Here is a 22297-nt window from a genome sequence, read left to right as displayed (position 1 = left end):
GTGGTACGCAGGCCTCTCACGTTGTGGCCTCTCCCATTGCAGAGCACAGGCTCCAGACGCGCAGGCTGAGCAGCCATGGCTCATGGCTCATGGGCTCAGCAGCTCCACGGCATGTGGGGTCATTCCCAGACCGGGGCATGAACCATTGGCAGGCGGACACTCAACCACCAGGGAAGCCCACATTATTTAATTTTATCTTTCTTTCTATTTTATCCTCTTTCCTCTCTCTTTCTTTCATTTCTTTCTTCTCACCTTTATTTCTTTCTTTCTACTTTTCCTTTCTTTTTCTTTCTTTCTTTCTTTCTCTCTTTCTTTCTTTCTTTTTCTTTCTTTTTTCTTTCTATCTTTTCTCCCTTTTATTCTGAGCCATGTGGATGAAAGGCTCCTGGTGCTGCAGCCAGGGGTCAGTGCTGTGCCTCTGAGGTGGGAGAGCCAACTTCAGGACACTGGTCCACAAGAGACCTCCCAGCTCCACATAATATCAAATGGCGAAACTCTCCCAGAGATCTCCATGTTAACAGAAGCACCCAGCTTCACTCAACGACCAGCAAGCTACAGTGCGGGACACCCTATGCCAAACAGCTAGCAAGGCAGGAGACAACCCCACACATTAGCAGAGAGGCTGCCTAAAATCATAATAAGTCCACAGACACCCCAAAACACACCACAAGATGTGGACCTGGCCACCAGAAAGACAAGATCCAGCCTCATCCACCACAACACAGGCACTACTCCCCTCCACCAGGAAGCCTACACAACCCACTGAACCAACTTTAGCCACTGGGGACAGACACCAAAAACAATGGGAACTATGAACCTGCAGTCTGCAAAAAGGAGACCCTAAACACAGTAAGATAAGCGAAATGAGAAGACAGAAAAACACACAGCAGATGAAGGAGCAAGATAAAAACCCACCAGACCTAACAAATGAAGAGGAAATAGGCAGTCTACCTGAAAAAGTATTCAGAATAATGATAGTAAAAATGATCCAAAATCTTGGAAATACAATAGAGATAATGCAAGAAATATTTAACAAGGACCTAGAAGAACTAGAGTTGAAACAAGCAAAGATGAACAACACAATAAATGAAATTAAAAATACTCCAGATGGGATCAATAGCAGAATAACTGAGGCAGAAGAACAGATAAGTGACCTGGAAGATAAAATAGTGGAAAAAAAAAAAAATAGTGGAAATAACTACTGCAGAGCAGAATAAAGAAAAAAGAATGAAAAGAACTGAGGACAGTCTCAGAGACGTCTGGGACAACATTAAATGCACCAACTTTCGAATTATAGGGGTTCCAGAAGAAGAAGTGACAAAGAAAGGGACTGAGAAAATATTTGAAGAGATTATAGTTGAAAATTTCCCTAATATGGGAAAGGAAATAATTAATCAAATCCAAGAAGCACAGAGAGTCCCATACATGATAAATCCAAGGAAAAACACACCAAGACACATATTAATCAAACTTTCAAAAATTAAATACAAAGAAAACATATTAAAAGCAGCAAGGGAAAAACAACAAATAACACACAGGGGAATCCCCATAAGGTTAACAGCTGATCTTTCAGCAGAAACTCTGCAAGCCAGAAGGGACTGGCAGGACATATTTGAAGTGATGAAGGAGAAAAACCTACAACAAAGATTACTCTATCCAGCAAGGATCTCATTCAGATTTGATGGAGAAATTAAAACCTTTACAGACAAGCAAGAGCTGAGAGAGTTCAGCACCACCAAACCAGCTTTACAACAAATGCTAAAGGACTTTCTCTAGGCAAGAAACACAAGAGAAGGAAAAGACCTACAATAACAAATGCAAAACAATTAAAATGGTAATAAGAATATACATATCTATAATTACCATAAATGTAAATGGATGAAATGCTTTCACCAAAAGACACACACTGTCTGAATGGGTACAAAAACAAGACACATATATATGCTGTCTACAAGAGACTCACTTCAGACCTAGAGACACATACAGACTGAAAGTGAGGGGATGGAAAGAGATATTCCATGCAAATGGAAACCAAAAGACAGCTGGAATAACATTCCTCATATCAGACAAAATAGACTTTAAAAGAAAGACATTAGAGGAGACAAAGAAGGACACTACATAATGATCAAGGGATCGATCCAAGAAGAAGATATAACAATTGTAAATATTTATGCACCCAACATAGGAACACCTCAATACATAAGGCAAATACTAACAACCAGCCATGAAAGGGGAAATCAACAGTAACACAATCATAGTAGGACACATTAACATCCCACTTTCACCAATGGACAGATCATCCAAAATGAAACTAAATAAGGAAACACAAGCTTTAAATGATACATTAAACCAGACGGACTTAACTGATATTTATAGGACATTCCATCCCCAAATAACAGAATACACATTTTTCTCAAGTGCTCATGGAATATTCTCCAGGATAGATCATATCTTGGATCACAAATCAAGCCTTGGTCAATTTAAGAAAATTGAAATTGTATCAAGTATCTATTCCGACCACAACACTATGAGACTAGATATCAATTATAGGAAAAGACCTGTAAAAAATACAAACACATGGAGGCTAAACAATACACTACTTAATAACGAAGTGATCACTGAAGAAAGCAAAGAGGAAATCAAAAAATACCTAGAAACAAATGACAATGGAGACATGACGACCCAAAACCTATGGGATGCAGCAAAAGCAGTTCTAAGGGGGAAGTTTATAGCAATACAGTCCTACCTTAAGAAACAGGAAATATCTCAAATAAACAACCTAACCTTACACCTAAAACAATTAGAGAAAGAAGATCAAGAAAACCCCAGAGTTAGCAGAAGTAATGAAACTATGAAGATCAGATCAGAAATAAATGAAAAAGAAATGAAGGAAATGATAGTAAAGATCAATAAAACTAAAAGCTGGTTCTTTGAGAAGATAAACAAAATTGATAAACCATTAGCCAGACTCATCAAGAAAAAAAGAGAGAAGACTCAAATCAATAGAATTAGAAATGAAAAAGGAGAAGTAAAAACTGACACTGCAGAAATACAAAAGATCATGAGAGATTACTACAAGCAACTCTATGCCAATAAAATGGACAACCTGGAAGAAATGGACAAATTCTTTGAAAAGCACAACTGCCAAGACTGAATCAGGAAGAAATAGAAAATATGAACAGAGCAATCACAAGCACTGAAATTTAAACTGTGATTAAAAATCTTCCAACAAACAAAAGCCCAGTACCAGATGGTTTCACAGGTGAATTCTATCAAACATTTAGAGAAGAGTTAACACCTATCCTTCTCAAACTCTTCCAAAATGTGGCAGAGGGAGGAAAACTCCCAAACTCATTCATTCTATGAGGCCACCATCACCTTGATACCAAAGCCAGACAAGGATGTCACAAAGAAAGAAAACTACAGGCCAATATCACTGATGAAAATAGATGCAAAAATCCTCAACAAAATACCAGCAAACAGAATCCAACAGCGCATTAAAAGGATCATACACCATGATCAAGTGGGGTTTATTCCAGGAATGCAAGGATTCTTCAATATATGCAAATCAATCAATGTGATACATCATATTAAAAAATTGAAGGAGAAAAACCATATGATCATCTCAATAGATGCAGAGAAAGCTTTCGACAAAATTCAACACCCATTTATGATAAAAACCCTGCAGAAAGTAGGCATAGAGGGAACATTCCTCAACACAATAAAGGCCATATATGACAAACCCACAGCCAACATCGTCCTCAATGGTGAAAAACTGAAAACATTTCCACGAAGATCAAGAACAAGACATGGTTGCCCACTCTCACCACTCTTATTCAACATAGTTTTGGAAGTTTTAGCCACAGCAATCAGAGAAGAAAAGGAAATAAAGGAATCCATATTGGAAAAGAAGTAAAGCTGTCACTGTTTGCAGATGTCATTGTACTATACATAGAGAATCCTAAAGTTGCTAACAAAAAACTACTAGAGCTCATCAATGAATCTGGTAAAGTAGCAGGATACAAAATTAATGCACAGAAATCTCTGGCATTCCTATACACTAAAGATGAAAAATTTGAAAGTGAAATCAAGAAAACATTCCCATTTACCATTGCAGCAAAAAGAATAAAATATCTAGGAACAAACCTACCTAAGGAGAAAAAAGACCTGTATGCAGAAAATTATAAGACACTGATGAAAGAAATTAAAGATGATTCAAATAGATGGAGAGATATACCATGTTCTTGGATTGGAAGAATCAGCATTGTGAAATTGACTCTACTGCCCAAAGCAATCTACAGATTCAATGCAATCCCTATCAAACTACCACTGGCATTTTTCACAGAACTAGAACAAAAAATTTCACAATTTGTTTGGAAACAAAAAAGACCCCGAATAGCCAAAGCAATCTTGAGAATGAAAAACGGAGCTGGAGAAATCAGGCTCTCTGACTTCAGACTATACTACAAAGCTACAGTAATCAAGACAGTATGGTACTGGCACAAAAACAGAAATATAGTTCAATGGAACAGGATAGAAAGACCAGAGATAAACCCACGCACATATGATCACCGTATCATAGATAAAGGAGGCAGGAATGTACAGTGGAGAAAGGACAGCCTCTTCAGCAAATGGTGCTGGGAAAACTGGACAGGTACATGTAGAAATATGCAATTAGATCACTCCCTAACACCACACACAAAAATAAGCTCAAAATGGATTAAAGACCTAAATGTAAGGCCAGAAACTATCAAACTCTTAGATGAAAACATAGGCAGAACACTCTATGACATAAATCACAGCAAGATCCTTTTTGACCGACCTCCCAGAAAAATGGAAATAAAAATGAAAATAAACAAATGAGACCTAATGAAACTTCAAAGCTTTTGCACAGCAAAGGAAACCATAAACAAGACCGAAAGACAACCCTCAGAATCGGAGAAAATATTTGCAAATGAAGCAACTGACAAAGGATTAATCTCCAAAATTTATAAGCAGCTCATGCAGCTCAATAACAAAAAAACAAACAACCCAATTCAAAAATGGGCAGAAGACCTAAATAGACATTTCTCCAAAGAAGATATACAGACTGCCAACAAACACATGAAAGAATGCTCAACATCATTAATCATTAGAGAAATGCAAATCAAAACTACAATGAGATATCATCTCACACCAGTCAGAATGGCCATCATCAAAAAATCTAGAAACAATAAATGCTTGAGAGGGTGTGGAGAAAAGGGAGCCCTCTTGCACTGCTGGGGGGAATGTGAATTGGTACAGCCACTATGAAGAACAGTATGGAGGTTCCTTAAAAATCTCCAAATAAAACTACCATATGACCTAGCAATCCCACTACTGGGCATATACCTGAGAAAGCCATAATTCAAAAAGAGTCATGTACCAAAATGTTCATTGCAGCTCTATTTATCATAGCCTCGAGGTGGAAACAACCTAAGTGTCCATCATTGGATGAATGGATAAAGAAGATGTGGCACATATATACAATGGAATATTACTCAGCTATAAAAAAGAAACGAAATTGAGCTATTTGTAATGAGGTGGATGGACCTAGGGTCTGTCATACAGAGTGAAGTAAGTCAGAAAGAGAAAGACAAATACCATATGCTACCACATATATATGGAATTTAAGGGAAAAAAATGTCATGAAGAACTTAGGGGTAAGACAGGAATAAAGACACATACCTATTAGAGAATGGACTTGAGGATATGGGGAGGGGGAAGGTTAAGCTGTGACAAAGCAAGAGAGTGGCATGGACATATATACACTACCAAACATAGAATAGATAGCTAGTGGGAAGCATCTGCATAGCACAGGGAGATCAGCTTGGTGCTTTGTGACCTCCTAGAGGGGTGTGATATGGAGAGTGGGAGGGAGGGAGATGCAAGAGGGAAGAGATATGGCAACATATGTATATGTGTAACTGATTCACTTTGTTATAAAGCAGAAACTAGCACACCATTGTAAAACAATTCTACTCCAATAATGATGTAAAAAAACAAAAAGTTCCCAGGAAAACACTTTTACTAAAACTGATATTTGAAGAAATAAAAACTCTAGAAATCCTTTATTTATTCAAGTTAAATTCAATTAGCATTGGTCGTTAGAGCTTCAGGTAAGGTCAACATAAGTACAATTGTATTTTTACCATAATGAATCAGTGTATATACTGAGATGTTTACTTTCCCATATTTACTACATGTCTATGACTTACCCAACTTGAGTATCCAAAGTCCCTAGTGAAATACTATATGAGACATCTGAAGAAACATATCAGAAATTTATCAGATGTGTCTCCTTTTGCCTCTCTTGATAAACTTCCTCACTTTATTTTTGGATATAGATTTTTATCGTCAAATCAATGGATGAATCTGAATTAGGGAGAAAGAAAGATCTATTGAAATGTGAGGAAAACATATGGCTTATAAAATCTTGTGGAAATGCACACTGAAAAACAAGTTTGTGATGGCTCATTTCCTGCTTTCATGATGCCAGCAGAAAGGCTTAAATTAGGTTGTAAGCAGATCAGATAGGGGGTCCTCAGAGAGAGAACCAGACATAGCTTTCTTAACATAGGAGAAGCCATTTTTGACCTAAGTCATTTTGTGATCTATGCCTGGCCACAATGCTTGTCTTTGAACAGGTCTAAATAATTAATGATCTTAAGGGAACAAAAGAATGTAGGTATAAATGATTGTTATCAGACAGGAGAAGTAACAATAGCAATGATAATGTATGTGTTGTAAATACCCCCAGTTCTGTTTCAATGGTAGAGATTCACCTGAAGCGCTCAACCACCTGTATCAATTGGAACCTAAGTCATGAAGATACTGACATTTTCTGACCCTCCTGACTTCACTCAACTAACTCTTGGACTCTGTTGATCTTTGTCCCAATTCTATGTTGAATTCTCCTCTGCTCAAGCCCCTTCATGCATATGCATGTACCCTTAGCTTAAAACTTCCCTAATTTTGCTGTTCCAAAAGACACTGCTTTGGGAAATATCCCTGGTGTTCTCCTTACTTGTTGCAAGTAATAAATCCTTCCTTCTCCGGCAAAACAGAAAAAAACAAAAAAACAAAACAAAAACAAAACAACTTAAATGCCAACCCAAATAAATAAAATAGGAAAAAATAGAGAAAGGAGTAAAAAGTCCTATGCTTTGTCTAATAAGCCCACCTTGTACCTGAAATGCCTCTATTGAAACCTTAGGATACCTCAATAGACTGTTAACATAAACTGTAAAAAATTTAATATAAATCACACTGTAGTGAGTATTGGCATTCCCTTCTGTCCCTGCTATTGCTGCTTTGGATAACCAATATCCTGTTCTTTCTCCTTGTTCTTAGATAATTGCTGACAAGAACATTCTTTCACTTCCAATCCATCCAGAATTCTTAATTCTACTCAGGACTAGTTTAGGGAGGCATCTATAATGGCAGGATTAAAGATATTGAACTGAAAAGTAAAAGGGAGCTCTTGGGAGCTCCTTCCTTCCCCCAGTATCCACTCTCTTCCCTCCCAAACATCATTAGGCATACTGAATCTTTTTTCTGTCCCCTCACCTACCTCTCATCTGGCCACATCTTTCTTCTTAGCAAGATGTCCCAGAATCTCATGGTTAAATTTCAATAATTTCCTAAATCTTTTTACTCCCTGACATGTGTCATTTTTCTTTATTCTTTGATATCCTCAATGACCAAATACTGAAACTCGAAAGTTTCAGATAAATGTAAGCACCAGCAAAGCAGGTAGTAAGGTCTTATATTAATATATACAGAACATTTTTATTTCTAAAAGTATGTAATGGAAAAAAGTAAAATAGGTGGGGCAAAAAAGTACACCTTGTATTTTGTGCCATTATCATAGCCTTTCTAGTGTTAAAATATTTTATAAAACTCAAAATGATAATGTACTTACAGAAAAATGATTAATTATTATATATTGACTACCTAAAATGTACTAAGCATTTTTCTGAGTGGCATGCATGTCTTTTATATTGCATTTATTATATCATTGTAATCCCATTAAGAAAATATTATTTATACACTTGTAACAAAAAGAAAAGCTGTGTTAAAGAAATTAAGTAACAACCCTAAGGCAACATTTCCCTTCTTAATAGGAGAGTTGGGATTTGATTTCAGACTTATGAGCTTCTCCAAAGTCATATCCATTTACTGCATTTACCCTTAAGATGATTTCTTTTAACTTGGTGTCAGATAGAGGTGAGGCAAAGCTTACCAAAAACAATGAGTTTTGCCATGAAGAGGTTATTCTTCCAGGCAGTAAAATAAAAGGATAGGATTAGATATCTTGTTGATGAAATGCTCATCACTCATCCTTGCTTTTTCCTGTTTGCCAGCACCTGAAATTTTGTAACAGAGAAGAACAAATCTGACCCCTTTAGCTCTAACCCTTGTGCTCTGTTGCCTGTGTCTAGTTTTGCTGGTTCTGCACCTTTGTAAAAGAATGTTGCCTGTAGCCTGAAATATACACCATAGCCCATTCTCAAGGCTATGATCTTTAAAGGTATCTCTTTTCCATTCATCTAGAGATACAAAGTCACGGAACATAGAATAACACTTGTCTTGTTTGAGGTTTATAGGAATATTGTGACCAAACGCACATGGACAGTTAAAGAACAAAGGACTTCTGCTCCAAGAAGTTTGCAACAACCAGCCACACTACTTCCCCTTTTAGTATAAAAGAAGCATGAATTTTAAGATGGTTCTTTGATTCTAAGATGGTTATTTGAAGCATTTGTCCGCCATCTTCTTGGTCTGCTGTCTTTTCAAATAAAGTCTCTATTCTTTGACTGAGCAACTCCTCTCTCGATTTATTGGCCTGTGGTGTGGAGAGTGGTATGAGCCTGCTCCAAGTAACACTTTCTGTTTCAAAACTATTACTAGTGTGTCAGTTGATATCAGAAGTATATATTCAGTGTCTAAATTTCTATGTGACATTGAACTTGAGGTGCCAAGCAACTGACTTACAAACATGGTCAGTCTATGAATTGGGACAGCCTGAGTTTATCTTTTAATCTTTATAAGCTCTTTTCCACACTGAATTTTAAATCCGTGAGGACTGGCCTCTGCTTGATATATTTTGTCTAACAACTGCTTATAACAGGAAATTTTCATAACACGTTCTCAAAAATATATAGTCTTTAGATTGCCATCTAAACACTTTCCAACAGAATCTCAAAACTACACTTGGTATTTAGTAAGGATGGTGTCATGGTGTCTTCTATATACTCTGAAATAATTGTGATGCTTAAAATAGTTGTACTTGTTGACCTACCTATTAACAAGTATATAAACAAAAATTCATCATATTTAAAAGAGTATTTTAATTTTTAAACATACATCAAAAAGATATATTTTATTTTGTTTTTACTTTTTTATTGAGATATAATTGACATATAACATTTTATTAGTTTCAGGTATACAAGATAATAACTCAATATTTATATACGTTGTGAAATAATCACCAAAATAAATCTAGTTAGCACCTGTCACCGTATATCTGGACACGCCTAAACTCTCCAAGCAATTTCACTTCTGCTGGATATTACAGCCTTGGGAAGTACTTGTAGTAAGGCTTGGGGAGATGGGGCAGGGCTTCAGAGACCAAGGGACAGGCATAAATGTGGAGAGCTGGAGATATTGAATAATGTCCTGGGTGCAAGCAGGAGGTGAGGTGCCATAGCCAAGGGCCCTTGGAAGGGGTCAAGAAGAGGGTCTAGAGCTCAGGAATTAGCATAGGGGACTGAGAGATGCAGCAGTCTTGCAGCACTTTGAATCTGCAGAGATCAGAGCCTGGGATGACATCTGATAACATAGAGCTGCATCACTGAGCTCATATTCAGGCCTCCTCTCTGGGGATCATGCCTTTCCTCTGGTGACATTGGGGAGGTGTAAGCTCCAGGTACCACTCACCTTCAGACTTAGCAAAGATGAGAGAAACACACAGTCAACTGCCAGCAAGCTGCTAAAACCACAGTCTCCATCAGCAGTTTTGGTGGCCCATCAAGCAGAAGTCTGCAGCCCAGAGTCTTTCACCAGTGCTCTGAGAATTGATATGCCTTAGGGACACTTGGTCTTTGCATCAAGGGGCAAAAACATACTTCCATGCATCTTATATCCTTCAGGAATCCCTGCCTCCCACCTGTGTCTCCCCCACACCATGATGTGTGATCAATGAGACCTTTGACTCATAAGGCACCTGGTGTCTTCTCCCAGAGCCTCAAAAAAAGGAGGGTATATTTTAAAAGATAATCAATTTAATCTCACTGGCTGCTTCTCAGACTCCAGGAGTTTGGCCCTTAGATTAATTTCCTTCTTTTTCTATACCAACTTCCTAGTTTTCTTATTCCAGAGAACCTAAGTTCATAGGTTCAAGTTCAAATCTAGCCATTACCTATTCACTGAACTCCCGACATGTATATTCAGGTGTTTATTCAGTATTTCCTTCAGAATATATAATTTGTAATACTATCAAACTCACTTTTAAACTCCTCTTAAACCTAGTATCCTTCAAATATTCCTCATCTTAATAATGGCACCTCTTTTCTTCCAATGACTCAGGTCAAAAATCTTGGAGATAACCTCGAATTTCTCTTTCTCTCCCATTTTTATTCAATCCATCTGCAAATTCTATAGTTCAATCTTTGAAATACTTTCCACGAATATCACCTAAGTCCAAGCTAACAACATATCTAAACCTGAACATTGCAATCTCCTCTCAAATGGTCTTTTATTTTCCAATAATACCACCCCTCACACATATGTATCTACAAGTCTATCTTTTCCAAATGATTCTTTTAAAATTGAATCTGTCCCTGACACTCATCTAGATGAAGTTCTCCAATGGTTTCCCATCACATTTAGAAAAATATTCACATTTTCTCCTGAGCTAACATGTTCTGACATGAGCTGGTCCCTAACTGCTCCCCTCCTCATCTCTTACTGACTCTTCTTTCCTTACTGAGTTCTTGCCATACTTTTAACATTTCAAAAACTCTCCTGCTTTAGGGTCATTGTGCTTACATATGCCCATACTCTTCTAGATAGCTCTGTTGACTGAGTCCTCTTTCATATGGATGCCAGCTCAAATTTCTTGTCACAAGAAAGGCTTTTTCTGAGAGCGCAAATTAAATAGGAGTCCTCCATACACTGAAAAACTTCTTCGTATTTAAAAAAAATCATCTTACACTTAACAGCATGTGACAGCAAATAAACAAAATATGTGTGCATATATATTCATGTCAGATAGTGATTTATTATTCTTTAGTATTTTTCCCAATCAATAGACTATAAGTGCCATAGGAGCAAGGATATTATTTATATTGTCTATGGGACCTGACATATAAGAGATGAATAATAAACATACTTTAATAAATAAATAATTTAGGGGGAACATTAAAGTCCTATATAGCAAAAAAAAAAAAAATTAAAACAAAAATATTAAAGTGGAAAAATATTTTCAATATATAACAGAAAATTTAAAATTCTAAAAATTGAACTTTGAAATTCTCCCTGCAATTTGGTGTATCCAAAACTTTCTCCATCCCAAATGACAGTAACTTCTTTCCACTTGTCAAGTCCAGAAGTCTTGGAGATTCCCTTGACTCCTCAACCTCTCTTGCAACTTCTTTAATTCATCAATCCAGTTGCCTCTGACTTTTAAATATACCCAAACCCTGACAACCTCTCATCACAATGTTCTACCCCTTTGTCCCATAGACATCGCCATGCCTAGGTTACTGCCAGCCATATCTTCCTAAGTAAAACCCTTGCTTACAATCTTCAGCTTTTTCATTTAACAGCTGTCAGAGTGATACTTTTATACTAAATGGCATGCACTGGGAATTCTTGTCTGCCTGCAGAATTTTCCAACTCTAGTGAATTAGTAACGGTTCTTTGACTCTCTGAAATATTCTAAGTTTGCCAAAGCTACAGTCATCAATGAATACTCATGGCAGTGGTCTTCATTGTGTGGATTGCCATCACACCTCCTTTCTCTGTTTGGAGCAGATGCCTCGTAAAACCTGGATTTGTAATCCAATGTTCCTGAATCTCTACTTGTGTTGTTTTGGGTGTGATGAATTTCATGTAGTTGATCTAAATTTCAAAGAGTTGTATCAAAGTCACCTCTCTCATCAGACAAGAAAGAGCCAAAAATAGTTTTCAAAATGGAAATCATCAGTAAAAGTGAACTATAGATAAGCAAACTTAATTATTACCTGGCATTATGTCTTAAAGATACTATGAAAACTTGGCATATTCTTGTGCTTCTTTATTCATTATAATAGTTATTTCAATGTTATTTTTCTTAACTTTAGAAAAGAGAAACTAACACTTAGTTTTTCTTTCAAGATTTTTTTTTCTGTTCTTCTCCTTCATTGTAAGTATAGATAAAAATCTTAGAGATTTAAGTAAAAAGTAGGTAGATAGATAGATCAGATTATGTTACTCTTTTGCTCAACATTCTACCAAGGTCCCATTTTATTCCGATTAAAAAGCAAAACATTTATAATGGCCTCCCAAGCCCAATATAATTTGCCTTACTGTTATAACTCATCACTTCAACATCAATTCATTCTTGCTTCTTCTTTTCCTTACTTACCCTAGCACATTGGCCTTTGGACTGTCCTAGAACACGACAAACACACTCCATCTTTAGGGCACTTGCTTTGGCTGAACTTTCTGCTTGGGGTACTCTTCTTTCAGATTTACAGTTGACTCACTGTCTTATCTTCTTCAAAACGTTGCTCACATATCACCTTCTTAATGAAGCTGACACTCACAAATTTATTTAATGTACTCCAATCTAGGAGTACATTATCCAATCACCTTATTCTGGTCTACTTTATTTTACTGTTGCACAGTATGTATTATCTTGTAAAACATAATCAAAGCTGCTTACTTATTATATGTGTGGTTTATTATTTGTTTTTTCTTATGAGACTGTAAACTGCACTAGTACATTGTATCTATTTTGTTCTTTGATGCATTCCTATATATGAAGCACAAATATCTAGCACATGATAAAAGCTTGCAGGAGAGGTCTTAAATTATATTTGTTACATGAATAATTTAAGAATCCTTACAAATTAAAAGAAAACTTAAAAATTGAAAACATAAAAGCAGAAATAAGCATATAAAAAAGAAACTTTCAGCCTAAAGACACTTTTCTTTTTTTAATTTGTAGGTGTAAAAAATGAAAATGATACTATTGTTCACAGAAAGTAAAAGAGGAATTTAGCTATGTTCTCTATTCTTTCCCACATGATTCCTTCTTAAAAGCAAGGTATAATAACATTGCTGGTCATAGTCTAGGGCAAATATTTAGTCATAATTGTGATTTGGTGTGCTTGCGGTATGGTAAAATGTCATGCATGTGGATAGAAGCCTCTCTGATGTTGCTATCCTCACTGCATCCATTCTTCAGAAAAGAAGAGCTGACCTATGCCATTTTCTTTTGGGGCAATCTTGACAGCTCTCACTCTCTTCTTTCTTCCATGCCACCAAACGGTAAAGAGCTAGATCTCACTTTCATATGAGAAGAGTGTCCTGCTCTGTCATTTCTGGGGTGTTTTGGGGGTTTTTTGTTTGTTTGCTTGCTTTTTGTCTTTCAGTTTTCCCAAAGTTTATATGGGGGACTAGGAGTGGTAAAATGGATGAGGAACCTTATGTTCATTCATTCTGAGGCATAAATATGACCCAGTGTTCAATGTAGTCCATTCCAGCTCACCAGGAAGACTCTGCATTGACATTCCAAACACAGATCTGAAAAGGATAAAATATTATTTGCTCAATGTTGTCATTTTATCTTGTTTATCTCATTTCTTTGCTTACTTGTGGGGCTGTGGTTGAAAGTAGAATTCTGGTATTTTAAAAGTTTCCTCAAACAGGATATAATAGAATTATGAACCGTCCTATTAAACCCAAACTCTGTGTGTGTGTTTGTTTTTTATGTGTGTTTATCAGTTTGTATACCTAAGAGGAAAATAAAAGATCTTGAGACATAAGATATTTGGTATATTAATTGATTGTAAAGATGAAAATTACTGTGGAAGGTATATGTATTACATGTACAACTAAAAAATGAACATTGATGATGAAACACACAGAAAGGAAAAATCTGCCTGATAATACCAAGGGTATCTTCATCAGACAAATTTCTACCATGTCATAGTGGCACCTAGATTTACTCTACTCTCCAAAGAATTCAATTTATCCTTTAAGTCCTTACTCAACTATCCCAAAACTGTCTCTAATTTCTCCAATAGGATGTGCATAATACAAAAAGTAATTCCAATACTCATTATATTGCATCCAACTTTAATCCTTTCTTTTAAACTTAACTTGTTTCTCTTATGTAGCCAAATTAACTGGCCATGTTTGAGCCATTTAGTCTATAGATAGATTATAGATATTGATATAGATATAGATACAGTTGACCCTTGAAACAACATGGGGGTTAGGAATGCTGACAAAGTCTAAAATCCACATATAATTTTACAGTTGGCCCTCATATTTGCATTTCAACATCCACAGATTCATCCAACTGCTGATCATGTAGTACTGTAGTATGTATTTAGTGAAAAAACTCTGTGTGTATCTGGACCCATGGTTCAAACCTGTGTTGTTCAAGAGTCCACTGCATAATCAATTCTTTTCCACTTTTATCAAGTCATTTCTCATAATTACTTTTTTAAAGAATTTAATTGATCCTTCATTTAATAATGAAACAACTTTTGTTTTATCACATTTGTGTCCATCAGAACTGCCTTTAACACAGTAGGCACTCAATAAATGTTGTTTCAATAAGTAAACAGATAATACTGCTGCTTCTTTGCCCAGACTCCTTAGCAGAAGCTTCACCTTCATTCCTTTATAAGGAGTTCATATTCCACATGAAAAAAAGTTCCCCAGGAATAGCAATCAAAAAGCATCCATGAACATCCATTCCCTCATGGTCTTTCCAAACTCACTAATAAGTATTAACTGTCCATAGCTGCATAATATCCTTGCAAGAAAAAATTTGCAAATTTCCTATAATCTCAGATAAGATACTTGTAGTCTCAAATACTGTTACAGAGTTAGAGAAGATTTATTTTTTTAAATCCATATGCCATTTGAGATCCATTTATGATGGATCATAAGAAACAGCCTAAGCTCTTTAAATGGCTGATGACTTGGTCTAGAGCTATTCATAATTGAATCACTTTTTCACTGAGGAAAATTAAGTAGCAAATGAAATACCTAGATGTTAAATGTGGATCCTCTCAACTATGGAGAAAATAGTCGACATAAACTGAAAAAAAAAAGTGAAGTAACATTTAAAGTGTAATACTGTGAATGTTTCCTTAATAGAATTACCTGTATGTCAGGTACTTCTCTGACAGTAATTGAAATAAAAAATTGTCCATGAGAAAAAGATCACTGAAAGTATGAGTGATTTTGGCAGAGAATAATGATGAGGAAATATGGATCTTCATGGTAGAAAACATAAGGTAAAAAGAAAGTGAGAGGACTCAATTAGCTCTTGGTAGGACTTAAACTTATGAAAGAAAGAGCTAGAGATCTATCCTCTTAGCAAATTTTAAATATGCAATACTGTATTGTTAACTACCATCACCATGTTATGTGATAGATTCCCAGAGCTTATTCAACTTGAATAACAAAAACTTTGTACCCTTTGACAATTATTCCTCATATCCCCCTCCTCACATCCAAACCTGGCAACCACCTTTCTACTCTACTTCTATGAATTTGACTATTTTAAATTCCCTATATAAGTGAGATCATGGTATTTGTCTTTCTGTGTCTGGCTTATACTAAATCTTCTACACACAACACACTGTATCACACAGGAATGGTATAGCAGTTCTCTCTGTGAATAGATAGCTATTGTGACATAAAAAATAAAAATAAACTCATTTTGAGGGAGATGGGAGATGGGCAACATCCTAAAGTTAATATTATTCAAAGAGTTCCTGGAAACTACTGATTATTGGGCTTTACTGGGAAAGCGTCTGTTGTCATGTGCTGTATGTACATCTATATATGTTAGATAATAGACAGATACATATTATCGCTGTATGAAACAACTGAGGTTCAGAGTGATTAAGTAATTTCTCATGTTTATTTTATGGAGAAAACCTTGGATGTAACTCTAGATCTGATCCCAAAACCTTGCAAATAATTTCATTATTTTGATTTTTCTTTAAAAACTATGATTATAGGGCTTCCCTGGTGGCACAGTGGTTGAGAGTCCGCCTGCCGATGCAGGGGACAGGGGTTCGTGTCCCAGTTCGGGAAGATCCCACATGCCACGGAGCGGCTGGGACCGTGATCCATGGCCGTTGAGCCTGCGCGTCCAGAGCCTGTGCTCCGCAAACGGGAGAGGCCACAACAGTGAGAGGCCCACGTACCGCAAAAAAAGAAAGATTATATTTTACCATAATTGTAAAGTTACTTAGTATTTTAAAACCATATTTCTATATAACTGTACATGACAGTGGAAATCACATAGAATTTGATATTAGAGACCTAGATTTAAATCTGAGTTTTGATGTTTGATAGCTGTCAATCTTAGGAAATTACTTAATCTCTCAAAGCTTTAGTTTCTTCAAGCATAACTGGGTATGTCAAGGTGTAGTCATAGAATTGTTTGGATAATTAGGGGTGATATGTTTAAGAAGCACTTTTAAACTAAAAGTTACACAATATATTTCCTATTATATTATATAAGAAAACGAAAGACTTGGAAAAAATCCCATAAAATGCCTGTGGGTTTTTTTTTTAAATCAAACAGAATAAAAAGTTATTCTGCTGTAAAAAGTGGCACTGCAAATTCAAAAGAATCACTTTTCTAAATGGTGCTGCTAAAGTAGAATTATACTTCTTCAGTTGGGTTTCCATAAGAGCTACTCTCTCTGGAAGATGTTTGATAGGAACACATCTAAGCCCCTTTCCTAACTACATATAAAAGACAGGGAGAGACTGGAAGCCTCAGTAGGTTCCTTATTTCCCTCTTTCCTTTCTTATGTCTCTTTACATTGGATGAGATGTTAGTCAAAACGAAGGACAAAGGTGGTATTTTTCTTTTACAGTGAAAAAAAAAAAAAACAGTGTCAGTCATTGATGGTCCTTAAAGAGTATCTTCTATTGACTGACAACTTTTAAGCCAATACTACTTTGCCCAAGGAATGCCAGAGATATCAGACTTCATAGTTAAGGACGCTATTTAGGAACTCCAGGGGGTTACGATGTTCTTACTGTTCAACAAGTGTAAGTAAGAGATCCCACTGTGCCGCTGTACAAAATCCCTTTTTCAGTCCACTTAATCCCCTTCATCATTTCCTCTCCTGAGCCTTAGCTTCATGGCCACTTTAGTTCTTTGAAGATTGTTTTTCCGCCCCTCTCCCGCCGCCCCCATCCATGTGAATCACTGCAGGCCAAATTCTGCTCTTGCAAGTACATGGCAGTCAAAGGGAGCTGCCAGCCTGTATCTAAAGGCTGAATTTAGCACCGTAGGTGGTGGCTGTTCTCTAACAAATGTAAAGAAACCCATCAGAGAAAGTAGTTAAGCTAGGCAAGTGTTTAGGAGTAATGTTTTAGTAGGATATCCAGATAAAAATTTTTATATGGCATTACAGAAATGATTGTGTTGTTTTCTTTCTTTTACTTTTTGGTACTTCCAATTCCACTGTGATTTTTGTAAACTACAGATTGCTTAAAACATTGTGGGGTTCTTGAAAAATATCACATCTTATAACAATATTATTACTGTAGACCTTTATATTTAAAAGTACTTTCAAAAAGATTCTTTTTGGACTCAAATCAAGACGGCAGAGTAAGGGGATCTGGAAATCATTACCCTCCAGGAACACATTGAAAATGCATCAACATGTGGAAAGATTCTCACTGAAAGCTAACTGGAGACTAGCAGAAAGACTCCTGTACAAAAAAGGCTATAAGAAAGATACATGTGGAATCAGGTAGGAAAGGAATAGAAGCAATCAGGTGCCCCTGGGAGGGGACTCAGAGGAAAAGGGAGATTACATGGGCAGAGACCATCCCTGGGGAGTGAGTGTTTCAAGCCACATATTGGATGCCTTAGCCTGGGGTCCCACAAAGGAAGATAAGCCCCCTTGGCTGTTTGGAGGGCTGATGGGATTAACATAAGGGCTATAGGAATTCTGGACTCTGCTCCTGAGGAGTGCACATACACTTGCTTGCTCCCAAAGCGGGGAGGAAAGGAAAACGTGAAACCTTGCAGTTGTCTGACTGCTTTCCCGCCACCTCCCTGGCACATACCAAAGCCTGAGTGAAGTGAATGCTCTAGCACCACTTGTCTTACATTGCAGTTCAACACTGGAGCCAAGACCAAGCAAAAAGCTTGGCCACCAGATGCTGTGGTGACTCAAACTCTAAGCTGCATCTGAGCACGAAGGGGACAGCCATTATGGGCGATTGCACAGGCAGTGCCTCAGAGGCAGACCAGATCTCTACACCCTGTGCCCTGACCTTGCTAAATACCCACACCAGCCCCTCTGCTCCAGCACTGCTCTCATCTGGGGCTGAGAGTTTTGGTGCTGGGTGGGGGAAAGAACTCACACTTAAAGGGAACTGAGACAGCTCAGGGCTTCTGCTCCAGCAACTTGGGACTTGACACCCTATCCCAAGAGGGTGGTAATAGCCTCTGAGCAGAGAGGAATGCCACCTCATAGCTGGTTCTGACCTTAGCCCCCCATCTCCAGCCCCACCTCCTACTAAGGTAATAGCTGCTAGCACACTCTGAGGAGAGACATGACTTGTGTTCACATAATATCCACCTCTCCCACCAAAGACACTGGGTGCACACAGACTGAATAAGGATGGTCCCACATAAAGACACTCCTTCAGGACCACCAGAGATAAATATTTCATTTAATTTTATAGAGAAAGGAAAGATAAGTAAAAATGAGAAGACAGAGGAATTTGTCTTAATTGAAAAAAAAAAAAACAACACTGATAAAACAACTAACGAAACAATTAATTTACGACATAAAGAATTCAAAGCATTAGTAATAAAATTGCTAGCTGAATTGGAAAAGAATAGATGAACACAGTGAGAATTTTAACAAGGAGCTATAACATATTAAAAGAATCAGTCAGAAATGAAAAATATAATAACTGAAATAAAAACACACTGGAAGGAATGAACAGCAGACTAGGTGATACAGAAGAACATATAAGTGATCTAGAAGATAGAATAATGGAAATCACCCAATCAAAACAACAAACATTAAAAAAAAAAAAACAGTTTGAGGGATCTTTGGAATAACATCAAGTGTACCAACATTCTCATTATAAGGGTCTTAGAAGGAGAAGAAAGAGAGAAGGGGGTTAAAAATGTTTATGACAAAATTATGGCTGAAAGCTTCCCAAACCTGAAGAAAGGAACAGACTTTCAGGTACAGGAAGCACAGAGGGTCCTAAACAAGATGAACTTAAATAGACCCACACCAAGACATATCATAATTAAAATGGAAAAAGTTAAAAATAAAGAGAATTCTAAAGGCAGTAAGAGAAAAACAGAGTAGTATACAAGGGAACCCCCATAAGGTTATCAGCTGATTTTTCTGCAGAAACTTTGCAAGCCACAAGTGAGTGACATGATATATTGAAAGTGCTGAAAGGGAAAAACCTAGGATACTCTACCCAGCAAATTATTATTTAGAATTGAAGGAGAGATAACTTCTCAGACAAGCAAAAGATAAAAGAGTTCATTAATAGTAAACCAACACTAAAGAAATGTTAGAAGGTCTTCTCTGAATGGAAAAGAAAAGGTTATAACAAGAAGTAAGTATCTGTAGGAAAGGAAAAATCCCACTACTAAAGGCAAATATACAATAAAGGCTGAGAATCAACCACTTAAATAAGTACGAAGATTAAAAGACAAAAATTGTAAAATCAACTATAACTACAATAAATAGTAAAGGGGTAAATATGAAAACAAAATATGACATCAAAAACAAAAAGGGTGGGCTTCCCTGGTAGCACAGTGGTTGAGAGTCCACCTGCCAATGCAGGGGACACGGGTTTGTGCCCCGGTCTGGGAAGATCCCACATGCTGTGGAGCGGCTGGGCCCATGAGCCATGGCCGCTGAGCCTGCGCGTCCGGAGCCTGTGCTCCACAATGGGAGAGGCCACAATAGTGAGAGGCCCGTGTACCGCAAAAAAAAGGGGGGGGAGGGGAACAAAAAGGGTGGGGGAAGGAAATTAAAAATGTAGATCTTTTAGAATGCGTTTGAACTTAAAGGACTACCTGTTTAAAACAAATAGATATATAGTTATAGGTCAACATGTACGAACTCCATGATAACCACAAATCAAAATCCTACAATAGATGCACAAAAGTTAGAGAGAAAGGAACACAAGCATACCACTAAAGAAAATCATCAAACTGCAAGGGAGGAAACCAAAAGAAGAGAGTAGGAAAGACCTACAGAAACAACTAGAAAAAAAGTTTAAAAAAGGGCAATAAGTACATACCTATCAATAATTACTTTAAATGTTAGTGGAATAAATGCTCCTATCAAAAGATCAAAGGACATAGAGTAGCTGGTTGGATTAAAAATACAAAAACAAAACAAGACCCCTGACTTTAACAGGAAAGAGTTATCTAGTGTAAGAAATGCAACCTTTTCTGAATATCTGACAATCCTACAATAAGGTGCAATTTTTCATCTTTGTTTCTATAATAGTCTGAATCAATTATTTCAAGTTTGACTACTGACATCTTTTAAGCTTAACCTCTCCATCTTTCCTTTTCTGTCCTACATCTGAGAAATCTGATAAGAAAGCCTGGGTCCTCTCTCAATTGGTACTGATGGGATTCAAACCACATGACCAATCCCAACACCTAACTACCATAAAAATCCCTATCAAGTATCCTTTTCTTGTTCTCTCAAGACATTTTACACTTGCTGGAAAGCTGTCCTGCTGTCTCCAGAAAGCCCAATTATGTGAATAATGCATCTTTCATACAATCTTGGTGTGTGTATGGCATGGTCGATCTCAACAAGCAAACCACATTTTGAGTAGAAGTATATTATCTTCCTGTGGGGTGGCTGTAACACATGCCCTCTGGCTATAGGAAATTAAAATAACTTTGAATAATTTCAAAGAGGCCTTTTGACTCTCACATTTTTGTTAAATTTTGTGAATAATGGATACAAGTCCGTGGCCTTAATAATATCCACCTAATTCCATGGGCCTTATGGGTATTATTTCCCTCAGATTTATCAAATATCAGAGACATTGCACAAGATACAACATCTCTTATACTTTTATACTGACCTAGTTTACAAAAAGGAGCATGCCAAGGGCTATCATTTTTCTACAGAGCCCCTGTAATAGGGTAGACGTTGCCATCCAGGAAACAAATTATACAAATCTGGAATTCCATCCTTAAAGTCCACTTTCTTGGACTATACCTGGTATCAGCTGTCTTAGGTTATGTTCTCCAAGTAGTGCCTCAGATGAGGATTCTTGTGCAAAAGTTTTTTCAAAGATGTGCTTTGGGTAAAACATAAAAGGAAGGGAGGAAATCAGAATTGGTCAGGATAAGGAGATAGTAAAATGTGTGTTCTCAGCCAGATCCTACAAGAATATCTGGAGCATGAATTGTACCACAGGGTTGTTTCTCTCTTGAGACGAGGAGGCTGAACTTCATACCCTCATACCAATCAGTCATTGGCTGCAGGCTATCTCTCCTGCAAGGAATAATTTACCTTCTGGTCATATCTGGACAAGGTGACATACACCATTTAGAACAATTTTCCTGGGTTAACAGCTAAACTCCACGGTGGCTGGCGGATGGGTGTATCATCCGATAAAGGGTGGATCTGTGTGTTACATCAAGAATATATACTACACTATTAGACAAATATAAGTGAGAAGAATACTCCAATGAGGTATTGTAAAAGCATACATTTAGCCTCTTCCAAGAATAAAAAGGACAGTTCTGTTGTAGCCAACTGGGCTAGGAGAGAGTGATCTGAGTTGAAGTGGAAGAGGTAGTTAAGGACTAGATCAGATAAGCTTTTGAATTTTGTTGTCTTAACTGTGAAGGGAAGATTTGAAAAGAATTAACCCAAAGAATGGAACATTCTCTTTTTAAGAGCTAATAAGCCTTTGTTATTGAAGTTCTTTCCTAAATAAAGAAGACTAAAATACTTTTCAAAGGGGGAGGATGCAGGAGGTTAGGAGTGGTGAC

Source organism: Phocoena sinus, chromosome 5, assembly GCF_008692025.1.
Source record: "Phocoena sinus isolate mPhoSin1 chromosome 5, mPhoSin1.pri, whole genome shotgun sequence".
NCBI classification, from domain to species: domain Eukaryota; kingdom Metazoa; phylum Chordata; class Mammalia; order Artiodactyla; family Phocoenidae; genus Phocoena; species Phocoena sinus.
Note: the sequence above shows the minus strand (reverse complement) of the source record.